This window comes from Capricornis sumatraensis, chromosome 21, assembly GCF_032405125.1.
Source record: "Capricornis sumatraensis isolate serow.1 chromosome 21, serow.2, whole genome shotgun sequence".
In the NCBI taxonomy this organism is placed as follows: Eukaryota; Metazoa; Chordata; class Mammalia; order Artiodactyla; family Bovidae; genus Capricornis; species Capricornis sumatraensis.
Window position 1 is genome coordinate 63,720,583 of NC_091089.1, and position 22,390 is coordinate 63,742,972.

Consider the following 22,390-nt stretch of genomic DNA (forward strand, 5'->3'; position numbering starts at 1 on the left):
CATTCCGTTGTTTTCCCCTATTTCTTTGCATTGATCCCTGAGGAAGGCTTTCTTATCTCTCCTTGCTATTCTTTGGAACTCTGCATTCAGATGGGTATATCTTTCCTTTTCTCTTTTGCTTTTCACTTATCTTCTTTTCACGGCTATTTGTAAGGCCTCCTCAGACAGCCATTTTGCCTTTTTCCAGTTCTTTTTCTTGGGGATGGTCTTGATCCCTGTCTCCTGTACAATGTCACGAACCTCCATCCATGGTTCTTCAGGCACTCTGTCTATGAGATCTAGGCCCTTAAATCTATTTCTCACTTCCACTGTATAATCATAAGGGATTTGATTTAGGTCATACCTGAATGGTCTAGTGGTTTTCCCTACTTTCTCAATTTAAGTCTGAATTTGGCAATAAGGAGTTCATGATCTGAGCCACAGTCAGCTCCTGGTCTTGGTTTTGCTGACTGTATAGAGCTTCTCTATCTTTGGCTGCAAAGGATATAATCAATCTGATTTCAGTGTTGACCATCTGGTGATGTCCATGTGTAAAGTCTTCTCTTGTGTTGTTGGAAGAGGGTGTTTGTTATGACCAGTGCATTTTCTTGGCAAAACTCTATTAGTCTTTGCCCTGCTTCATTCCGCATTCCAAGGCCAAATTTGCCTGTTACTCCAGGTGTTTCTTGACTTCCTACTTTTGCATTCCAGTCCCCTATAATGAAAAGGACATCTTTTTTGGGTGTTAGTTCTAGAATGTCTTATAGGTCTTTATAGAACTGTTCAGCTTCTTCAGCATTACTGGCTGGGGCATAGACTTGGATTACCGTGATATTGAATGGTTTGCCTTGGAAACAAACAGAGATCCTTTTGTTGTTTTTGAGATTGCATTGAAGTACTGGCATTTCGAACTCTTTTGTTGACTAAGATGGCTACTCCATCTCTTCTAAGGGATTCCTGCCCGCAGTAGTAGATACAATGGTCATCTGAATTAAATTCACCCATTCCAGTCCATCTTAGTTCACTGATTTCCTAGAATGTCGATGTTCACTCTTGACATCTCCTGTTTGACCACTTCCAGTTTGCCTTGATTCATGGACCTGACATTCCAGGTTCCTATGCAGTATTGCTCTTTACAGCATCGGACCTTGCTTCATCTCTAGTCACATCCACAACTGGCTGTGGTTTTTGCTTTGGCTCCATCCCTTCATTCTTTCTGGAGTTATTTCCCCACTGAGTAGCATATTGGGCACCTACTGACCTGGGGAGTTCCTCTTTCAGTGTCCTATCGTTTTGCCTTTTCATACTGTTCATGGGGCTCTCAAGGCAAGAATACTGAAGTGGTTTGCCATTCCCTTCTCCAGTGGACCACATTCTGTCACCTCTCCACCATGACTCGTCCGTCTTGGGTGTCCCCACAGGGCATGGCTTAGTTTCATTGATTTAGACCAGGCTGTATTCCGTGTGATCAGATTGGCTAGTTGTCTGTGATTGTGGTTTCAGTGTCTGCCCTCTGATCCCCTCTCTCAGCACCTACCGTCTTACTTGGGTTTCTCTTACCTTGGACATGGGGTCTCTCTTCTCGGCTGCTCCAACAAAGTGTAGCCGCTGCTCCTTACTTTGGACGCAGGGTAGCTCCTCTTGGCCACCACTCCTGACCTCGGGCGCGAGGTAGCTCCTTTAGGATTTTCTTTTTTGGTACTCTGTTCATTTCAGCCACTAAGATGAACACTTGATCTGGGAAAAAAAAAAAAAAAAAAGCATGTCCTTCAGTTCTGGAAAACTTTCTCATATTGTGTGATACTTTCCTCCCATTTCATTTTCTCTTTTCTTCCTCTGATTCTTCCTCTGAATTCCTAGTAGTTAGGCAGGAGCTCCTCATTTGTCCGCCGATGCTCTAATTTTCCTCTTAATGCCCTACTTCTTAACAGCGTTTCTCTACTTCATCTTGACCTTCTGGATTTCTGCTGTCCTTATTTTCCAAGAGGTCTTTCTTATGTGTGTGTTTAATTGGTGTGCATTTTAGCAGCGTTCTGCCCCCACCGGCACCCACCTTCCCCGCGACGGGTGCGTGTCTTCCTTTTCTGAGGACGTGTCCTTTGCTGCCTTGGTTTCTTGTTTCCTGTTTGTGTGGGTGTCTGACTTTTATGTCACTCACTGGTGATCCTTAGGCTTCCCAGGTGGTGCTAGTGGTAAAGAACCCGCCTGCCGATGGAGGAGACGCAAGGGGCTTGGGTTCCATCCCTGGGTTGGGAAGATCCCCTGGAGGCGGTCGTGGCAACCCACTGCGGTGTTTCTGTCTAGAGAGTCCCATGGACAGAGGAGCCTGGCGGGCTGCCGCCCACGTGGTTGCAAAGAGTCAGACACGACTGAAGGGACAGCACGCACCGCGACCCTTCGCTCCCGGGTCCTCTTTGATGGGAGCCCCTGCGAAGTGAGTGGCGCGCCGGGGTCTGTGGGCGAGGTCCCTCCTCCCTACGTCTTCACGGCAGGGCTGTCGAGGGTGAGCCTTGTGGCTTTGTGGGGAACTTCCACAGATGGTACCTGGGGGTCTTCTCTCGGGGGTGCGTCCCCGTTCCTGAGGGCCGTGCTTTGGTCTTCCCTGGGCAGGGCGTGCCGGGGCCCGGGGAGTGCAGCGCTGGCGGAGCCGGGGCCTCTGGGCGCAGTGTGTGCTTCCAGGGTCCGCCCGCTGTCGGATCGGTGCTCTCTGCTCCCCCTGAAGTCTTCGAGCCAGGGTTCGGTTTCCCCCAGGGAGTAAACCGGGGAGAGGGCCTGGGGTCCCATTTTACTCCTTGTGTAGCCTTTGAAGGTCTTCTTGTGGAAGTGCAAGGGAAGGACGCTTTGATAGGCTGCCGCCAAGTGAGCGCGTGTGGCCCGTGCGCGTGTGCTGAGCAGTCGGTTCCTGGCGCGCTGTGCCCTCCTCTCGGCCCCCGAGGATGACCACTGTCCCCACTGCTGACACCGTCCAGTACTTCTGCCCGTTTCTGTTCATAATATCTGTGAGTCGTGTCGTATGTACTTGGGTCCAGCATCTTTCATTTGCATTTTTAAAGCAGAACAAAACATATCCAGTTACATACTATCAGCTTGCTCTGCGTAGCATGTAGTTTTACTGTAAAGCCCTGACTTTGATTTAAGGTGGAAGACTTTCGAGGTTTTCGCTGCCAGCCAAGGTTTGTGGAGTGTCTGTGGCGCCGCGTGTGAGGGAGGCAGGCTGAGGGGGCTTGGTCTGTGGGGTCTGAGCATTTTATGAGGATGATATTGTGTTGCCCTTTGTTAAAAACAAAGCAACAACAACAAAAAAAAAACCTTAGGCTTTAAACCAATTTATTTACCACCGCGTACTAATCTGAGATTTTTGTCTCCCATCCCCGTTATCCGTGAAGGATTTTATTGCTAAGTTTTCAAAGTAGTAAGTTTATATGTGTACATGCACACAGGTGTTTGATACTAGGAATTGAAATTATATATGTTTATACTCAGTTACACTTCAGAAAGCACTGGAGTGACTTCTTCAGGGTTGTACAGGTAGTAGGTATTTTTGAGATATGCCATATATTTAATTTCTTGTTTTCTGTTTATGTTGAAGGAATTTTTGTTCATCTCAAGTCAAAGCACAGGGAATATGTTAGAGAAGAACCAAAGGATAATTTATTTTTAAGTTTTTACCACATCTCAAGGGATGAATTTCTAGGTTACAGTGTTAGGGCAGATATCCAGAAAAAAACTTTACATATAATGCATTTATCACAGGCGTTGTGAGACTTCTTCTTTTAACCACATGTCCCCCTAATTATCCTTTCTATTGGAAATTCTCACGTAACCAAATGAGCAGTGTTCGAAGAGCATCCTAAGTGGCGTTTGCAGCAGCACTCTAATTCTGGAAAGGCGGCGTGCAGATGTCCGCCCGCAGGCCAGCAGTCTCAGAGAAAGCGTTGTTCTTGGAACTCCCAGGGTCTGTGTTTCCTTTATTGGCATTGGAGCTCTTCAGTTAGTTTTCAGAGATAGAGGAGAGGCAAAATCAGAGTAATTTTTGGTAGTTTCTGTGGTTTCCTTCTAGATTCCGTATGTTACTAATAATTAAGATGCATTATTTACCTCTATTTATTAGTAGATACTATTTCACTTATATTAATTGTATTCCACTTAGACGTTGCAGGTGGTATTAGTCCTAAGATTGTTAATAAAATATATTGTTTCTTTGTAAAGTCAATGAAGAGGACAAGTTTTTCCTGGCTTGAGTTCAAGGAATATAATTTTCCTTCTCATGTCTTAGTTTTATTGTTTTGAACACGGCATCAGAGCAGTGTGAACTTATTTATACTAAATGACTTTGGTGTTCAAACATTTGAAATGTACTTTTACATTAAAAGAGCTGAATCTGTCCCTTGTTAAAGTTTCACGAGTAGTCGTGTTATGCCGACAAGTCTGAAGTTTGCGGGGGGATCTGTCAGAGAGCTCCTCGGCGGTGATAGTCCAGTGCAGTGCTTACAGAGAGCAGGGTCAGAGGAAACTCAAAAGCAAAGTTTGATGCTAATAATTTGTATGTGTATGTTTCTGGTCGCTTTTCCATGGTACTTCAAAGGTTGTCCGGTTAGATGTGAAATTCCTTAAGCTGAAAAGAGAAGAGAGATAGGAGGGGTGAGAATTTTTCAGATGGGAGTAAAGGAATGAAGTTGGGTTAGGTGTGCAAGTATGTGGGTGTAAAAGAATGGAAGCTGTAAAGAGATGAACATTTAGAAACTCATAATTATGCCTGGCAATTTATCAAGTACCTTTCTTCTTAGAAAGCTCAATTTGCTACATTTTGAGTCTTCATGAAATGAAAAATAAGTGACCTTATCTCCTGCTCTGCTCTTTCGGGGATCTTGACATTGTAGAGCTACAGTAGGTCATCTTAATTGCCCGTCCCTGCCGAAATCTCCAGGTGTTTACAGAAACAGAGATTTTAATTTTTGTTTTTGTCAGTGATTCCTGAAAACTCACTTTTAATGGAAATAGTGATGATTCCTTAACATAGTGAGATCGGGAGTGGCATGCCAAAATGTTTTTTCGGCTTATTTGCCGGACGTGGACTGCAGCTCCGAACAGCTCCCGCTTCTGCGAAGATGCTCTGTCAGGTAAAAAATATTACAAGCAAACAGGAGCAGTTGATTGCTGAAGAAAGGGCGTAGCCGATGCTTTAGAGACAAAACACAGCACAGTTGTTGCTCAAGGAGAGAAAACCTCAGGAAGGAATTTCCACTGCTGGGCTTGGTGGGAGGCTTGCCAAGTGTCTAAGGAAGCTAGCTCAGAGACTGCGTGGAATGCCCTTCCTCCGGTGAACTCTTCCCAGCCCCAGACGTTCGTTTCTTACACAGCTGTGCTTTTCAGATGGAATTTCGATCCTCTTGGGAAGTTTTCCAGCTCACACAGTTCACCTTTTCTTTTCCTGAGCGTCTGATCAAAGGAAAGCCTTTGCTTAAAGCTCGGGGCACTGAGATTGTGTAGCCTACGCTGCCCTCCTTGGCTACGGCTCCCAGCCTCATTTCTGGCCGTAACAGCCTATTTTCTCCTTCCCTCGTACAGTGTGTTTAGAAGAGAGCTCAGAGAGAAACAAAAGATTTATTTATCAACCAGACTGCATTAAATTCGGCTTTCTCTGTTGACTTCTTGGGATCCTTTAAGATGCTCTTGAACTTTTTTTTTCCCCACTTAAATGAAAAGTGGGCAGGAGTCTTCAGAGCCCTTGGCTTGAGTCCCGCGAGGCTGGACTGCACCCTGGCGGGTTCTGTTCTTCTGCTTATTTTCTTGGAGCTCTTTGCTGGACTCTCAAGTTTCAACTGTTAGAGTTTAATGTTAGACGTAGTATTTGCAGAAATTTGCTATTCTGTGTGGAAACCAACTTTCCCCCCTGCCTGGCTCTTAGGGGACCGGTTAAGCATGCAGCAAGCGGGCCAGTTTTGTGGTTGTTGATGGTTTAATATAGTTACTGGTGACTCTGAAACAGTGTTTCTGTTGCTAGCCTGAGGCTGCTGATGGAAGTCAGTGATGTCCCCCTTTCTCCCTCTCTCCACTGCCTCACGTCAGACTCACACAGCTGACTGGAGCGCCTCTGACAGCACACAGGGAACTGGGAAACCAGAGGCCTGCAAGGGTTCCTGTTGGTCCCGAGTGTAGTTTTGTGGTTTGCTGTCCCCTGGAGCCGTCGGGTTCCCGCTGTCGTTTCCGTGGCGAGTTAGGACGGTGCTGGAGCTGGCAGGGCACTTGACGGGGAGGCCTCCTGATGCCCGCGCGCCCATCCCGCCCTGGTGCTGTCTTTGGGACTCGGAATTAACGAGAAACCTAAGGGGAGTCTGACTCTCCAAACAATTTTTCTTTCCTCCAGTTTAAAAATTTCCGCTGGAAGGCTCACTTTCACCCCCGTTGAGATGGCGTGTGTGTGTGCAATTTCTGCTGGAAGGCTCACTCTCAGCCCAGTTGAGATGGCGTGTGTGTGTGCAATTTCCGCTGGAAGGCTCACTCTCACCCCAGTTGAGATGGCGTGTGTGTGTGTAATTTCCACTGGAAGGCTCACTCTCACCCCAGTTGAGATGGCGTGTGTGTGTGCAATTTCCGCTGGAAGGCTCACTCTCACCCCAGTTGAGATGGCGTGTGTGTGTGTAGAGGGAGCACACGAAGGGAGAGCGTGGGGTTCATTCATTCATGGGGTGCACGAACCTGTGCATTCCAACAGGCTGTTTCCCTGTCCGGTAATTTCCATAGGTACATAGCAGTGTCTTCATCTGGAATTTAAGGCACTCTGAAAAGTCTTTAAGCATCCTTTACAATCACAAGCTTGCTTGCTTTCTGCTTAAGAGTGTATTTGCTTACTGTTTTCCAGAAATAGAGCTTTTGCCCTCCAAATTAGTGTTTCTCAAAATGTGATTTGTGCAATGCCTACGTCAGAATCACCTGGGATATTTACTAGGAACAGAGATTCCTGGGTTTCACCCCAGACCTGCTGAATCAGAGCCTCTAGTGACGGGGCACAGACCGCTGCCTTCCAGCAGTGCTTCCTGACGTCTGAGGCATGGTCACACCAGACTGCTTTTTCTGAATGTCTCTTTTCGAGTCCCCATCTGCCTATTCATGTCCCTTTGAGACAAGTGACTTTTCTGTAGGCACTCATGGTATTTTTTTTCCAGTGCGTTTTCATCTTCTGCTTTCCATTAGAGCAGCTTCACTCCCAAGCTGTGTCCAGTTCCTGAAGGGGAAAGCCATGCCTCATTCACACACCTCTGTGCCCAATGAGAACTCTGAAAGTGTCCAGTGAGTGAATGGTTTAGTCCTAGGATCAGATTTTTATTATACCTATTAAACTTTGGGTATTGGATTTTTTTCTGTTTAAATACCAGATATGCCTGCTCTGTTTATGATATGAGCTTTTAAGCTTTTCACGTCTAAGCATGTTTTCATGACATAAGTATTCTCTCCAGCCTTAGCTTGTGTTCACCATCTCCTTTGGTAATCTAATATCCTTGAAAGAGACATTACCTGGTTTTCATTTTTACATATCCTTGTATGACTCACCTGGGATTTTATCCAAGTATACTGTGTGGGTCTTCTCTGCTTTGAGAAGTAGAAATGGCTGTCTGTCTTCTGCCTGTTACAGAAATGTTTTTACATTTTCTTACTTGTCCTACTAGTCTGGTGCTTTTGTGCTTAGTTGCTCAGTCGTGTCCAACTCTTTGCAACCCCATGGACCACCAAGCTCCTTGGTCCGTGGGATTCTCCAGACCAGAACACTGGAGTGGGTAGGCATTCCCTTCTCCAGGATAGTGTGGTGGTTAGTATTAAACATGCTTCGAATAGTATCGTGATGAAACTGGCTAACTATGGGCAGATCTGTTGGTGAGAAAATGACAAAATGTAGTCATGGATAAAGTGAGAAACTATTTGATAAGAGATGTTTAACTGTAACTTAACATACTTTTTTTTTATTGTCTTGCCAGTTTATGAAAGAATCAGAAAGTGACAGCTTTATGCCACTTACAACTTACTGTTTTCACCAGTTTAGATGGTGCAGAGCTCCTGTAATCTAGTGACTGCTATTTCCATGTGGTTACCGTCTTGTGGTTTGGGGTGGTCCTCTGTGTAACGTGATTCCTGGATTTGCAGCACCCTGCTGCGGCATGCTGCCCCCTCCCTTGCTATGGACAGGAACTCTGTCTTGTCGACTGTTGTATCCATAGGGTTAACTGAGTCTAGGATTTGGCACAGAGGAAGTAACCAATAAATGCCTGTTGTTTGAATTATTTTAAAAGGGAGGATTAAAGTAAAAATTTCTCTCTTTAGGGAATGGTCTAATTTGCCCTTGCAGTAACATGTCCATTGTAATTATTGCCCACACTTGAGTGTTCCTTATTTCCTTGATGGTTATTTTGGAAAAATTATGTCTGTGTGTTGTAGCTTTGGTTTAATTATTCAGCATTTTTAACATCTGCAGCAGTTCTTGAGAAAATGTTGCTCTGATCCTTCTTGGCCATAAATGTTAAACTTTATCCAAGTAACACTATGCGTGTGTTTATTTTTGTTTTCTAGCCCTATGAGAAGGTATCATGCTTGTTTTGCATATACTGACAGTCATTTACAGTGATGAGGACTAAGGTGGGTGGTTTGCATTTATTTTGCTCAAATGTTGAGAAGCCGGTTCAGTTCAGTTCAGTTGCTCAGCTATGTCTGACTCCTTGCAACCCCATGGACTGCAGCACACTAGGCCTCTCTGTCCATCACCAACTCCCGGAGTTTACCCAAACTCATATCCATCGAGTCAGTGATGCCATCCAACCATCTCATCCTTTGTCGTCCCCTTCTCCTCCCACCTTCAATCTTTCCCAGCATCAGGGTCTTTTCAAATGAGTCAGCCCTTCGCATCAGGTGGCCAAAGGATTGGAGTTTCAGCTTCAACATCAGTCCTTCCAGTGAACACTCAGGACTAATCTTTAGGATGAACTGGTTGGATCTCCTTGCAGCCCAAGGGACTCTCAAGAGTCATCTCCAACACCACAGTTCAAAAGCATCAAGTCTTTGGCGCTCAGCTTTGTTTATAGTCCAACTCTCCATACATGACTACTGGAAAAACTATAGCTTTGACTGGATGGACCTTTGTTGGCAAAATAATGTCTCTGCTTTTTAATATGGTGTCTAGGTTGCTCATAACTTTCCTTCCAAGGAGCAAGCATCTTTTAATTTCATGGCTGCAGTCACCATCTGCAGTGATTTTCGGAGCCCAAGGAAATAAGGTCTCTCACTGTTTCCCCGTCTGCTTGTTGAGCAGCTGGTAGTGGCTCCCTTAGCGCTGGTCGTGCTGGGCTTCCCAGGATGACCCTAGTGGGTGCTGAACGTGGACAAAGCCAGCGGGCTGCTCAGGCCTCGGGACAGGGCCTTGTGTGCGAGCTCATGCGGCTTCGTTTCTGAAGCTGTGAAGGGACAGCAGGGAAAAGTGCCGCCCTAAGAAATGGATGGAAAAGTCACCGGTGAGAGTTCGGTGCCAGGGCAGCACGATTCAGGGGCGTGGAGAAGAGTGTGGACTCTGAGAAGCCGAGCCGTGCCTTCTGAAGTGGAAGTTCCCAGCAGTTCTGCAGCTGCCCAAAGACTCAAATGTTTCTCAGCCCGCACAACTGCAGGTGAGTCCGAGAAGAACATGGGGCAAAAGGCACTCTCTCTTTTCTTCATATCCAGAAGAGAAACTCTTTAAGTGTCTGTCAAATTATTTTTCTTTCTTATAAAATAATTATAGCATGTCCAGGTTGCCCTATATCATTCCTGGACTGGGGCAAAAAATTTTATTAAAACAGGGTGTGGGAGTAAGTCCATAAGCCAGCAGTGTTTCACACGGAAGGAGTTTGAGGAGTCTGGAGGACGAGCAGGAAGCCGCTGAGTGACGTCTCTTTCACTCATTGATGTAACTAACATTTCTCTCGAGGAAAGGCCTTCAGTGCTTGTTTTACACCCTTCCCAAGACTTGTTCTTCTAAAGCTAAAAGAGGAGAGTTGCTCTGTCAGACTAATAATTTTATTAAAACATTTTGCTGACACGAGGCCACAAGGCGGGCTGTTAGGAAGAACAAAAAATACAGGCATTTGATTTTTTAAATTCTCTTGGGGAAAAAAAGAAAAGAAACAATAAATGCAACTTGTTTTTACCCAGGCCTTTTTCTTCGTCTGTTTTGCTGGAACAGCACCACACTTTTCTCTTTTTATTGTCTTCTCCTAGTGCATGAAGTTTATTTAATTTGAATAGAAATCCAAGTGGATGGTTTATTTGATAAATGGCATTGGCATATTTAGTTACCAGAAAAACAAAAAAAAAAGCAACTTGGACCTCCATCAAACATAAATATTAGGTGAAATAAAAATTAAATTTAAAAAATATAGATATTAGAAGGGAATACAGGAGAATATCTGTGCTGCTTTGGGGTGAGGGACCTTCTCAGGAAAAAGGTGAAAAACAGATTCCATAAAGGAAAAAGCCGCCAAATTTGAACAAATAAAATTACTGTGTGGCTAAAGTCAGCATTAGCAGAGGGAAAAACGAAGCCGTAGGCTGGAGTGTCATGCGACTCGCGTGGAGCGCACGGCGCCAAATGGCACGTAGTGTTCAGGGAGCTCCTACAAATTAATATGTAGAGGAAGAACAATCCAGGAGAAAAATAGTCGAGTATGACTGAATTTCAAAGAGGGTGAACTTCACAAAAAGATGAACTTCATTGAGAAAGAGCAGTTGAAATGAGCTGGTACAGCTTTTTGCCCATCAGATTAGCGACAAAGCTAACATTAGCAAAGGAGAAGGCAATGGCACCCCACTCCAGTACTCTTGCCTGGAAATTCCCATGGACGGAGGAGCCTGGTGGGCTGCAGTCCATGGGGTTGCTAGGAGTCGGACACGACTGAGCGACTTCACTTTCACTTTTCACTTTCATGCACTGGAGAAGGAAATGGCAGCCCACTCCAGTGTTCTTGCCTGGAGAACCCCAGGGACAGGGGAGCCTGGTGGGCTGCAGTCCATGTGGTCGCACAGAGTTGGACACAACTGGCGACTGACGTAACATTAGCAACGGCAGCTAACATTAAAGGGAGCGGAGACAGTGCAGAAAGAAACGCTCTCTGACTGGGAGTGTGAATTTCTACAACTTTCGCCATTTTTTCCTGTGCTGCGCATTAGTAAAATAAGTGTGTAGTGGGAGATACATACTCTTAGGTGTGAGATAGGCTCAGAGGTGTGCTGCACAACGCAGGGAGTGCAGCCAGTACTCTGCAAAGCCTGCGAATGGACAGCAACCTTTAAAAGTTGTATAGAAATGAGAGAGTTTAAAAATGTTTAATTGTACATACTCATAGACCCGTCAGTTATATATTTAGAAATACAGGTTCACAATCTCTAATCCAAAACTCTTGAGGCTATTTGTGTCTCAGATTTCAGAGATTTTCAAAGATAATACATATACTGTATAATATAATATACTATATAATATAACACCTAGCTCAAGGTTTGGGAAAACACTCCATAAGCAAACACCTTTGTATTTCTAAGGGAACAACAGATGGATATTCACATCAGTTTAGATCATTTTTGCCACCACATGAATCAAAGAAAAATCTCTCAATTTTTAGAGCTTGTTGGGTTTCAGAAATATCCATGGCATTGGGCAACCATAAACACTGCAAAATAAAAATCATTGATGCACAAACAAATAGGCTGAATTATTTCTGCCAGCAAACAATGGAGTAGCCGGCGTTGGCCGGCAGAGGGATGGAGTAAAAGGTGGCGCTTTTGTGCCCTGTGTTATGCGGCTGTCAGAAGAGTGAGTCAGACTCCAGGTGTTGACGCAGAAAGACGACTTGTTTGTATCAGGTGAGAAAGCAAGTTGGAAAAGTGTGTGGTACAATCCCACTCAACAAGTAGGGAGGGAGGTTATCTCCGGTGTATTCATCTGTGTGTTTCAGAAGGAAGAAAGCTTTGGAGGGATGTATACCAACTCTGCACACCGGTTATCCAGCAGGATGAGATTTGGGCTTCCCTGGTGGCTCAGATGGTAAAGAATCCACCTGCAGTTCAGGAGACCCAGGTTCAGTCCCTGGATTGGGAAGATCCCCTGGAGGAGGGCATGGCAGTCCACTATAGTATTCTTGCCTGGGGAATGCCATGGACAGAGGAGCCTGGTGGGCCACAGCCCATGGGGTTGCAGGATCACACATGACTGAGCGACTGTACCACTGCTCTTGTCTGGGGAATCCCATGGCGAGAGGAGCCTGGCGGGCCACAGTCTGTGGGGTCTCAGGGTCATGGGGTTGCAGGGTCACGGGGTTACAGAGCAACTGAGCACCCATGGGAGGCTGTTAACGTTTTGTTTACCTGTTTCTCAAGTTTGTGAAAATGGGCACCTGTCATTTTGGTGACCAGATAAAAGCACTTTTTCTCTTAGAAGTGAATCTAGCTTGTATTATAGAGCACTGGGAGCCGGCACTCTCCGTTAAGATGCAGCCTCTCCAGACCACAGGGGAGCCTGCTTTTCATAATTAACAATTAATGGAAAGCAGGGGGCTAAGCCTGGAGTCGCGCTTACGGCTCTAGCCCTCAAGCAGTGCCTTCATTACTCAGTACTAAAGCCTAATAATTTCCAACCTGTATTAGCCTGTCCCCCTACAAGGAAAAAAACAAGTTAAACTCGAACTGTTACTATGAAACGGAAATCTAGTCTCCCAGGGAACCTTTTTATAATTGACCCACTTGTGGGGAATAATAACTCCAGAAAGTAATATTGATTTTTCTTTAACTCGTTGAGTAAGACAAATGCAGTTTCCTCTTCATGAGTGCAGTGTGTGACACTCACTTTAAACACATTTAGAATGTGTTTAAAAATAGAACTGTTTCCACCATACTGTCATTTTATTTTACAGTCAAGTTTTCCTAGTACCTTAGTTTTTCCTTTCTTAGCACCCTTAGTTCCTGGAAGGAAATTTACTGAAGATTTAGATGGATCTAAAGCTCAGATAGTTACCATGCTATTTATCTGGTTTTATTTCCTAAATTAATATGGGCTGTATATACCCCTTACTTTAACTCAGACACAGAACCTTGGATATAAATCTTTGAGTGTGGGTAGACTGAGTGGATAGAGGCTGAGAAAGGAGAAAAGATTAAGCAAGTCTGTGATAGTAATAAAGCAAGCCTAGGCCAGGGAGGTATATGAGAATTGATAGCATTTGTGTATTTGTTTTTCTCATCTGTGATGTCTTAGAACATTTATTTGCCTTTTCTTTCCTACCCTTGGAAAACATGACTTCTCTTTATTTTCTAAGGAGTACTTGCTCTCAGGCAGTTTTTCTAGAGGCCAAAATGAAATCAGCTGGTAGATCTGTTTTTAAAATCTGCGGTTGTTATTCAGTCACTCAGTCGTGTCCAGCTCTCTGTGATCCCATGGACTGCAGCGCACCAGGTTTCCCTGTCCTTCACTATCTCCCAGAGTTTGCCCAGACTCATGTCCATTGAGTCAGTGATGCCATTCAATCATCTCATCCTCTGTCGTCCCCTTCTCCTCCTGCCCTCAGTCTTTCCCAGCAATAAGGGTATTTTCCAGTGAGTCAGTTTTACACGTCAGGTGGCCAAAGTATTGGAGTTTCAGCTTCAACATCACTCCTTGCAATGCATATTCAGGGTTGATTTCCTTTAGGATGGACTGGTCTGATTTTGCAGTCCAGGAGACTCTTAGTTCTCTAATAACACAATTCGAAAGCATCAGTTCTTTGCCTCTCAGCCTTCTTTATAGTCCAACTCTCACATCCATACACAACTACTGGAAAAACAATAGCTTTGACTATAAGGACCTTTGTCGGCAAAGTGATGTCTCTGCTTTTGAATATACTGTCTTGGTTTGTCATAGCTTTTTTTCCAAGGAACAAGCATCTTTTAATTTCATGGCTGCAGTCACCATCTGGTGATTTTTGGAGCCCAAGAAAATAAAATCTGTCACTGTCTTCACTTTTTCCCTTTCGATTAATACTTGCCATGAAGTGATGGGACCAGATGCCATAATTCTAGTTTTTTGAATGTTGAGTTTTAAGGCAAGTTTTTCACTTTCTTCTCTGACCCTCATCGAGATGCCCTTTAGTTCCTCTTCACTTTCTGCCGTTACAGTTGTGTCATCTGCATATCTGAGGTTGTTGATATTTCTCCTGGCAATCTTGATTCCAGCTTGTGATTCATCCAGCCCGGCACTTTCCATGATGTACTCGGCATGTAAGTTAAATAAGCAGGGTGACAATAAACAGTCATACTCCCTTCCCAATTTAGAGCCGGTCCATTGTTCATGTCCCATTCTTGACCCACATGTAGGTTTCTCAGGACATAGGTAAGGTGATCTCTGGATTTTCCAGTTTGTTGTGATCCACATAGTCAACAGCTTTAGTGTAGTCAGTGAAGCAGGTGTTTTTCTGGAATTCCCTTGCTTTCTCTGTGACCCAGTGAATATACATAATAGAGACATAAGGAGTTGGATGCATGAATATGATGATGTTAACCTTTGGGTTTAATGTAAGAAACTAAAGACCCTTTGATTTTGTCGAGTTGAATGACTTGTTGGAGAGAGTAGCTTGGAAGATGTCAGCCGGGAATTCAGTGACTGAGGAACAAGATCCACTCAACGCTAAGTGAAGACTGCAACGCCATGGCGTGCTGTGGTGCTGCCTAGGTTGACCAGGAGACGAGGCCCGTGCGGGGACAGAACGAATGGCTGCCGTTCCAACAGCAGCATTAAGCTGTGTGCCCTTCCGGCCCTGCTGTTGATGAGTTATGGCTGAGAAGCTGGAGAGAGAAAGGAAAGGGAAGTAGGTTGAGCCCCTGGAGAGCGGAGCGCGTCTCGTGTCTGTGGGCAGCATCCTTCTTCCTGTCCTTCCATCTCACACTCCTGTGAGCACAAGAGCGCAAATGGAAGAAGTACCATTTGCCTTGGCTGCAGTGACGTGTCTGCTCGGCGTTTGCTGTCCCCGCCTTTGACCCCCTCTCGCCTCTCGGCCCCCACCCTTTGCAGATCGTCATGCATTTTGCTTTAGGATTCCTAGTTTGCAAGGGACCTTGATGATTTTTTTCTCACGAAACACAGTCAGAGGCTTTTGTCTCTGTAGATGACCCAAGTGTGTTTAGTGATTGTGCTCTTGTGTGACACCTGAGATGGACACAGAAGTATGCCTGGGAACTTCAGACTAAGGCAGACCGGAGTTGACACTCACACTGCCCACCGTACCGTGGAATTCATTTGGAGAGCTAAGATCACTGTTTCTTAGAGTGGGTGAATATTAACTGCATTTCTCCCTATTCTGAGCTCTGTTACAGAACAAATGAACGTGAGTTATATCCCTTTTCTTTAAATGTTTTGTTTGCTCTGTAAAAGTAAAGTTGGACTTCTCAGGCTGTTGGGGGACTGAGAGTGTCGGCTGTGCCTGAGTCTGTGTGAAAGTAGAGTTGGTCTCCTCAGGCTGTTGGGTGGTCTGGGAGTGTGGGCTGTGCCTGAGTCTGTGTGAAAGTACAGTCGGTCTCTTCAGGCTTGGGCGACTGGGTATGTGGGCTGTGCCTGACTCTGTGTGACAGTAGCGTTGGTCTTCTCAGGCTGTTGAGTGGACTGGGAGTGTGGGCTGTGCCTGAGTCTGTGTGACAGTTCAGTCAGTCTCCTCAGGCTGTTGGGGCCTGGGAGTGTGGGCTGTGCCTGAGTCTGTGTGAGAGTACAGTTGGTCTCTTTGAGAGTACAGTTGGTCTCCTCAGGCTGTTTGGGGTCTGGGAGTGTGGGCTGTGCCTGACTGTGTGAGAGTACAGTCACTCTCCTCAGGCTTTTCGGGGTCTGGGAGTGTGGGCTGTGCCTGAGTCTGTGTGAGAGTACAGTTCGTCTCCTCAGGCTGTTGGGGGACTGGGGGTGTGGGCTGTACATGAGTCTCTGTGAGAGTACAGTCGGTCTCCTCAGGCTGTTGGGGGGTCTGGGAGTATGGGCTGTGCCTCACTCTGTGTGAGGGTACAGTCAGTCTCTTCAGGCTGTTGGGGCCTGGGAGTGTGGGCTGTGCCTGAGTCTGTGTGAGAGTATAGTCGATCTCCTCAGGCTGTTGGGGGACTGGGAGTGTGGGCTGTGCCTGAGTCTGTGTGAGAGTATAGTTGGTCTCCTCAGGCTGTTGGGGGACTGGGAGTGTGGGCTGCACCTGAGTCTGTGTGAGAGTACAGTTGGTCTCTTTGAGAGTACAGTCGCTCTCCTCAGGCTGTTGGGGGACTGGGAGTGTGGGCTGCACCCGAGTCTTTGTGAGAGTACAATTGGTCTCTTTGAGAGTACAGTTGGTCTCTTCAGGCTGTTGGGGCCTGGGAGTGTGGGCTGTGCCTGAGTCTGTGAGAGTACAGTCGCTCTCCTCAGGCTGTTGGGGGACTGGGGGTGTGGGCTGTGCCTGAGTCTGTGTGAGAGTACAGTTCATCTCCTCAGGCTGTTGGGGGACTGGGGGTGTGGGCTGTGCCTGAGTCTGTGTGAGAGTACAGTTCATCTCCTCAGGCTGTTGGGGGACTGGGGGTGTGGGCTGTGCCTGAGTCTGTGTGAGAGTACAGTTCATCTCCTCAGGCTGTTGGGGGACTGGGGGTGTGGGCTGTACCTGAGTCTGTGTGCAGGTGAGTGTGCATAGTGTTCACGGTGTTCACTGTCCTCCAGGGCCAACAGTGACGCCCTCTGTGGCGGAAGCGAGGGTGGAAAGAGTGCTTTCCACTCGCTACTTGAGACCATTCTTCAGCCTATGACTTAGAATGATTAGTAATTGATGTCTGTTTACATCTAAGTCTTTAGTAAAGTGTAATCGGAAAGCAGGAGAGAGGAGAAGTCCTGATGTACCTACTGTGAGCAGCTTTCTTTAACCTTGGCACTGTGTGTGTGCCTGTGTGTGTGTATACCCAGGCAAGAATACTGGAGTGGGTTGCCATTCCCGTCTCCAAGGGATCTTTCCAACCCGGTTTCAAACCCTGGTCTCCCACATTGCAGACAGATTCTTTACTGAGCCACCAGGGAATCCCATACATACAGCAGATTACACACACACACACACACACACAAACAGCTTCTTTTCCTTTTAATTTGTAACGTATCAAAAAGAATTTTTTTATTGATCAACTGATAGCTGTAATTATCACAATCATCTTTAAAATAATTTTATGAATCTTCCGTCGTCGGATGCATGGATTTGCCTCTGCTTTCCTATATTGAGCATGAATGAATTCCTGTAGCTTCTTTTCAAGGATTTAATCTTACGGTTTGAGAACTGTTAATGTTAGTTTTTAAAATAAAATTATTTAAGCTGTTTCACCAGATAGGCGTTTTTCCAAAGTCAGCCAAATTTTATTTTAGAATCTGAATCTGTGCACATTTGATTACTTATCTGTCTCACCTGTTCGCATGACAGAACTAAAAATCTTTTGTCTTGTCGGAGACAGAGATTTCTAGTTTTTTCTTCCGTAATGGTGTGGGGTCACCCTGCTCCCTCCCCTGCATTCTTTTTCAAAGGGAGGAAAGGTCATGGTTCTCTCCTGATCTCCCATCTCCCTCTCACTGAATCGTCGCCCTGAGGCATCTCTGTCACTCATTTGAAGACCAGAGGGAGGTGGTTCTAGGGGACCTTCCCTCTTATTTTCCTGGGGAGGGGTTTTTGAATTAGCAGATGCGTGTAACCTGGCAGCTTTCCACAGACATAAAGAAGACGTGGACCTCTGAGAAGACTAAGGGTTAGAGTTTCCAAAACAGTTGAGTTTTACTGTATTTTGATCAAGAACTTGAGTTCTCAGAAACAATCACGCTTTGTTGGCTGAACAAGCCTGCTGCATGCTGTGTTCGTTTCCGGAAGCAGTTGGGGGTCGGCTGTGCAGGGCCACCTCGGCGAGGTGGGGCTGGAGTGAGAGAGGTTTCAGATGCTTAGACTGGGTTCAGCCCTGGAGGGTGTAGGTTCCAGGGCAGGCGTGCAGATGGAGGCCTTAGACCACATAGCTAAGTGTGTGAATTCTAATAACCTAAAACCTGCCACTGAAACAGATTCTCTCCTCCTGCCTTCACACACACACTTTTAAGACCACATTTGGATTCAAGTTTAGAATCCCCAGACCCCTTGGGGGACCCCTTCCAGGGCCTGACTGTGGGCTCTTGTCCAACACTTGGAGCCGGGTTGTCCGAGGAGACACACGGGCTGACAAAGCGAGGCTTTATTGGAGAGCAGAGGGGCCAGGGAGCCCCGGAGAGCTGCTCTGCCACGTGGCTCGTGGCCTCGGGTTTCCTCCTGATGGGATTAGCTTCCAGGTTGTCTTTGACCAGTCATTCTGATCCAGTCCACCCTGGGTCACACAGACCTTGGCCAAGGTGGATGCCACAGAGGCGGGCTCTGGGAGGTGGGAGAACGCGGCGTCTCCTTTGACCTTCCCCGAGCTCTTCCTGTTGGTGGAGGCTCATTAGTTCCGTGTTCATTACCAGGACCTCTTGACATAAAAGAACTCAGGCAGCCGGGGGGCAGTCTAGTCCGTGCCCACCTAATGGTTCTGTGCTGGATGGGGGGCAGTCTCGACACTCTAGCCGGTATGTTCCCCTAGCGGTTCTGCGTTGGACCGGGGCCAGTCTCATCCGTGCGCTCTCCCAGCGGCTCTGCCTTGGCTGTGGCCGCCCGGGGAGCCCAGCTCAGTGGCCCGAGTCTCCTCCTCTCCCGCCTCCAGCTCCGTCCCGCATCCTGCAGGGACCAGGACCCCACAGCCCGTGGGCCCAGGCTCCGTCCGCTCCTTGGGCTGTGGACACAGTGTCCTGGGCGGGTGGGCCTATGGGAGAGGCTCACATGAGCACTGAACAAAGTTTGCTCCTTGGAAGAAAGCAATGACAAACCTAGCCAAGCTTATTAAAACACAGAGACATCGCTTTACTGACAAAAGTCTGTACAGTCAAAGCTGTGGTTTTTCCAGTAGTCATGTACGGATATGAGAGTTGGGCCATAAAGAAGGCTGAGCCCAAAGAGTTAATGCTTTCAAACTGTGGTGTTGGAGAAGACTCTTGAGAGTCCCTTGGACAGCAAGGATATCAAACTAGTCAACCCTGAATATTCATCGAAAGGACTGATGCTGATACTGAAGCTCCAGTACTTTGACCACCTGATGCAAAGAGCTGACTTGTTGGAAAAGACCCTGATGCTGGGAAAGACTTAGGATGGGAGGTGAACGGGGCAACAGAGGATGAGGTGGTTGGATGGCATCACTGATTCAGTGGACGTGAGTTTGAGCCCACTCTGGAAGCTAGTGAAGGACAGGGAAGCCTGGCATGCTGCAGTTCATGGGGTCACAGAGAGTCAGACACAACTTAGTAAATGAAAAACCACAAAATCAAAATGATCAGTTCTGAAAAATTGATAGAACTTGCATGTACTAAGTCTTTGAAATCCAGTGTGTGTGTTATGATTAGAGAAACACGTCAGTTTTGACTGGTTCCGTTGCAGGTGCCCAGGAACCGCCTCAATCTACCGGTATTGTGCCAGACAGCACAGCTCTACGTGGAGGGAGCCTGCACTCCTTGTTATATAGGGACTCTTGGCCTGTAATTATTATTATTATTGATCTTTTCTCTTCCACTTAAGTTTGTCAGCTGCCTTTTACTCATTCAGCTTACTAATGACTTCCTTTCCTCTCAGCAATGGTGTGGTCCTAGTAAACTTGTTTATATAGATGAATATACCTTTTCCCCCATTATTGACAAATACTTTCCCAAAAGCCAGTGATTCCATTTTCCATCGTGAGTAATTACTGGAATTGTAATCCTTCCATTCTCCACTTTCTAAAGTCTTTGTGCTATATTGTGTTGGATAATGTTCAGGACTTTTTTCCTTCATAGAAGAACTTCTTAAAAAACAGTTTAGTTTAATTCCATGCATATTTTGAAACTGTGGCCAGTCCTGCCAAAGGAGGTAACACATCTACACGGCAGGATACTGTCTTTGTTTGGGCTGGAGCAGCAGTTTTATCTATTTCAGGACAAAGTTGCCAGAATTAGAAGGGAAAAAAAAATCTAGTTAAATTTGAATTTCAGAAAAACAAAGAATATATATTTTTTTAGCATAAGTAAGTCTCATGCAACATTTGAGACATACTAAAAAATATTTGTAGTTTGTCTGAAATAGAAATTTAACTGGAGCCCTGTGTTTTATGTGGCAACTTTATCTCAGAATTCTTTTACTGTCTCAAAAATTGAGGACCCTAAGCAGCTTTTATTTCTGTGGATTAAGCTGTTGATATTTACTATAGTATAAATTTAAGCTGAAAAATATTTTAATATATAGTAATTAATTTAGAAAACAAATAGATGCCATTCTTGTTAACATATGTATTTTTTATGAAAAATAACTACCTTCTAAAACAAAAAAAATAGAAGAATATCATTGTTTTATGTTGTTGCAAATCTTTTAAATCCTGGCTTAGTTGAAGACAGTTGGATTCTCGAGTCTGTTTCTGCTTCTAAACAGGTGTGCTCTCACAGAGATGTGTGCCGTCTGGAAACCTCCCCTGGACATTTGGGAGGAAGGGAGAGTGACAAGAGGCAAATGACACCTTAGTGTTGTTTTGAACATAATTTTGAGCTTGAGAACCTCCTGAGAGGGTTTTAAGGATGTCTTCCATTGCCCCCAACTTTGCTTTGAGAACTCCTGGGCTGGAAATAATAGACCCTGTAATTCCAGCTTGTGTCACATAGATCATGGATAGTCAGAATAGAGGATGACATTCTCTTTCAAGAAGGACTAAGGAGTCAAATGGTAAAATACGAAAATGTTTTAGTTATTATTTAATAAGTTTAGCAGTAATTTTTAAGCTTTCTTTTTCACTTTAAACTTACTCTGTCATCCAAGAAAACCACTATCAATCTGTCAGATGTGTACATTGTCAGATTTCTGTCTAGAATAAAATGGATATAGTTGTTTAGAGCAAAGCTTGACATTTTTTATTTAGAATTTAGTAAAGAAGTCACATGACAGTTTCTTTAAAATGTTGACTGGATTGAATTGAGTTTATTTTTAAGATACTGTGTCTGTTTTAGGCATTGTATACCTTGCTTAGACTTTAGGCATGGCCAGTTTTTAAAATAATTGACATAATGCAATAGCTAATTGGATTTGCTTCTCAATAGAAAATGTGGATCATGGCATCTGGTCCCATCACTTCATGGGAAATAGATGGGGAAACAGTAGAAACAGTGTCAGACTTTATTTTGGGGGGCTCCAAAATCACTGCAGATGGTCATGAAATTAAAAGATGCTTACTCCTTGGAAGAAAAGTTATGACTAACCTAGATAGCATATTCAAAAGCAGAGACATTACTTTGCTGACTAAGGTCCGTCTAGTCAAGGCTATGGTTTTTCCAGTGGTCATGTATGGATGTGAGAGTTGGACTGTGAAGAAAGCTGAGCGCCAAAGAATTGATGCTTTTGAACTGTGCTGTTGGAGAAGACTCTTGAGAGTCCCTTGAACTGCAAGGAGATCCAACCAGTCCATTCTGAAGATCAGCCCTGGGATTTCTTTGGAAGGACTGATGCTGAAGCTGAAACTCCAGTACTTTGGCCACCTCATGTGAAGAGTTGACTCATTGGAAAAGACTCTGATGCTGGGAGGGATTGGGGGCAGGAGGAGAAGGGGACGACAGAGGATGAGATGGCTGGATGGCATCAGCGACTCGATGGACATGAACCTGGGTGAACTCCGGGAGTTGGTGATGGACAGAGAGGCCTGGCGTGCTGCAATTCATGGGGTCGCAAAGAGTCGGACAGGACTGAGGGACTGAACTGAACTGAGAAAATGAGTAGAGGTTGGCAAAGAGCCAAACGTGAGAATTTAGAGATGACTTCTTGAATTGCTTTAATTGCTTGGACGACTGAGAAAATGAAAGAGCCATTAACAAAAATAGAACAGGAGGAAGTGCTGGTCTGGGATAAAGATGGTAAGTTCAGTTTTGGGCTGGAGGTGCTGTTGGCAGGTCAGGGGAGAGGAGAGGGGGTGTGACGGGTTAGAGAGCATTGTCCACGGAGCAGGGAAACAGCACCAAGGAAGGCAGGGTAAAGAGAGAAAAGAGACTGACGAGGACCAGATCTGTGATGCCTGACTGTGTGGTAGTCAGGAGGAAAGGAGAGAAGGTCTGGAGAGAGCTGTGGCCTTGCCAGGTGGCTCCATGGTGAAGAACCTGCCTGCAACGCAGGAGACATGGTTTTGATCCTTGGACGGGGAAGATCCCCTGGAGAGGGAAACGATAGCCCATCCCAGTGTTCTTGCCCGGGGAATCCCATGGACAGTGGAGCCTGGTGGGCTATAGTCCACGGGTCCCAAACAGTCAGACATGACTGAGCGACTCAACAATAACAGCAGAAAGAGGCAG

General features: G+C 45.6%; 1 protein-coding gene across 1 annotated transcript in view; it reads left to right on the forward strand.

Moving 5' to 3' along the window:
* The window catches only part of PHLPP1 (PH domain and leucine rich repeat protein phosphatase 1), a 232,685-nt gene that overhangs the window by 142,647 nt on the left and 67,648 nt on the right, over positions 1-22,390 (forward strand). The gene's annotated exons all lie outside the window — the stretch shown is intronic.